The following is a 2,955-nucleotide window of genomic DNA, read 5'->3' on the forward strand; positions in this document are numbered from 1 at the left end:
TAAGCACTCGTATTTCAAATATAAACTTTTTTTTTGGTCTTGCAGCTTTATATAACTATGCAGTTGATATAAACAACACAAACAAAAGAAGAACTGGACTCGGCATGTCATGTAGCTCAGCACGTGTTATCTGAACAGTGGCCCTAAACAGAAGATTAAATGTACTTGAAGATTTTATTGATTTACGAACTGTTGTTAACCTTAAAAAAAATTGAAGTTAGAAAATTTGTGTTTAAATACGATGAGCGATTTAATTACGAGTTGATATAGGTACGATTCGCTGGTAAGCTAGCTAGCTTTGTCCTTTGCCACACACGCTGAGCTCTCCACGATGAATTTATATGTTTTCGTAAAAATACTAATGTCCGATGAAAATCCACTGAAGTTAAACGATTTGTAACGTTCGAAATTGATAAATATTCCTGGTCAAATATCTTAAGTTTTCCGATTGATAAACTTTATAAAAATCACAGTTATAGCTTTCGAAGTTTATAGCACACTGATTATAGCAAACTACTAATAGACACACTCCTCGGCGCGTCGCGTTGGTTATATTTATAGCCGTGGGAAGGTTTTCTAGAAAATTCAGTCTTGCGGTAACAATACTGATTAGTGTTTACATACACACACATATACTTTTGATTCTTACTCTCGAGAATCTTCTACAACTTTGGAGAATAGGTGGGAGTTTCGTAATACATATCTAACACTATGCATGTTTTTAAATATAAACTTAATCTAAACAATGTTGATATTAAAATAAATACATAACAACAAGTTTGTTACAACTGTTATACCCTAACATTGTTGACAAATTAGGTATCACAATTCATTTAATTACAAAATGTATATTTCAAAGTTTTTAAATATGCTAAAATGTTACTCAGTTACAATTATTTTCTCTGTTGTAGTTCTGAGAATTTACACTGTATTCCATTGAAACATCAGTGAATTTAACATTATTATACAATGTGATAACATCTAAAGAGTGAGTGCCATACATTTTCACCCAGAGTCTGTAAAATTTCAATTTCAAGCAATTTCATAGACTATGAGGTATGGGTAAAATCTTGCAGTATAGTTGTTAAACTATGTTTTGACTAGAATTTATAAAATTGAATTATTTCTGAATTTTGTGAAATGAGATATATTGATTGTTTAATATGATTCAAATACATTTTTCAGAAATGTGAATTTGATTTTTTTCCAGGTTTCTCTCTGATCAAATTGTTGATTTTATCAGGAATATTGAGACAAGTGTGTTTTGCAAGTATAACAAATGACACCCAACCTCTCTGTACTAAGAATATTTTGCAGAAATGTGTGGACTGTCCAGCAGGAACTTTTGGAAATTTGAGTGAGTGGAGCTTAGTTTATATATATGGCACAACAAGATATTAATACATAGGAAAATAAATTTAACAGAAAGTAGGGATTGCTGGTTATTCATAGAATTGCTATAAGAAGTATCCAAAACAAAATAAATGCTGCAATAAAAAGTACACAAACAAATAAAGTGATACTAGTTGGATACATTTTAAAATGATTTTCAATCCATACTTTGGTTGGCATTGAGATCCGTATAGCTAAATGAAACAGTCTAAATAAGATAAAATTTATAAAATTAAGAGTCGACTAATTTAAATAATATCGTTTGTCTGGGCAAAAAACCTCTTAAAATAAACTGATCAGTTCATTATTCCTTCTTAGCAGCACTGGAAATGGTTAACCTTAATTTGATTACTTACAAAATGTGGACTTAATCTAGTGATATCTCACCATTCTAAATACACCTTACGTACCATACTTGTTCAATATCTAATATTTTATAATTTTCTCACATGATGAAATGATCTATTAATGACATATATTCAGCTAGAGAAGATTCAATTGGTAGTTGAAACATTGGGCTGCCATATTTTATAATTTTTAGCTGTTTTTAAGTAATTTTATTTTATATGATTATGCTTTTTACTTGTATATCTGTCTTTAGCATCAGATCTTTGTGGGTGCTGTCCATCTGATGGTCAATGTGCTGGAACAGAATACTGTACCAAATGTTGGGCTGGTCTGTTCCAAAATGAAACAAAATCAACCACTTGTATTCCTTGTCCTGCAGGGACTGCTTGCAAGTGAGTATGTGAGTTAGCTAAAGTCATAAAAAAAAGTTAAAAATGCCTCTGCCTTATCTTATGTCTTTTGTACTCTCTACACCTTTTCGTTATCGCATAACATACGGACATTGAGGGACCATTTTGTCTGTTCTTGTTCTTACTCACCTGTCTTACTTTTTCATGAGATCATAGGTTCCTTTCTTAAACTCTTGTAAAATACCAACCTCTACTACTTCTAGCAGAAACTCATTCCATTAGCCAATTCTTCTTATAAAAAGAAAACTATCTTAACTATAACCTAGCTTGCCTTTTCCAAATCTTAAGATTGTGTCCTCTCATCTTATTCTGTCATCTTCAGAATACAGCTTAAGAAGTTGAAGGCTTTTATTGTGTTGACCTCTGGATGTTCCTGTAAACTTCAATAAGAACACTTCTTTTTTCAAATGGAAATAAGTTAAGGACTTGACCTATCCCTGTAAGATAATCCTTCCTACTCTAGAATCATCCTAGTAGTCTTCTGAACCCTTTCCAATAAGTAAATATTCCTTATTAGATAGGGAAACCAAAACTGTACACAATATTTCAAATGAGGTCTAAGTAATGGTGTTAAGATGTGTTTTTCACTCAATCTTTACTTCATGGAAATTTTATTCAGTTACTTGTTTTTTATGTTTGCTAACCTACAGTTCTAAGAATTTAAGAAGCTGCACAGGTAGGTTGGCTGGTCAAGTTGGAAAAGTCCTTCTGACTCCCCCCCCCCCCCCACTACTCCTACTACTACTACGTCTTCTCTACCTCCTACGTACGTCCTACCTACTACCTACTTCTACCTCTCTACTAC

Source organism: Limulus polyphemus, unplaced genomic scaffold (genome assembly GCF_000517525.1).
Source record: "Limulus polyphemus unplaced genomic scaffold, Limulus_polyphemus-2.1.2 Scaffold5171, whole genome shotgun sequence".
Taxonomy (NCBI): domain Eukaryota; kingdom Metazoa; phylum Arthropoda; class Merostomata; order Xiphosura; family Limulidae; genus Limulus; species Limulus polyphemus.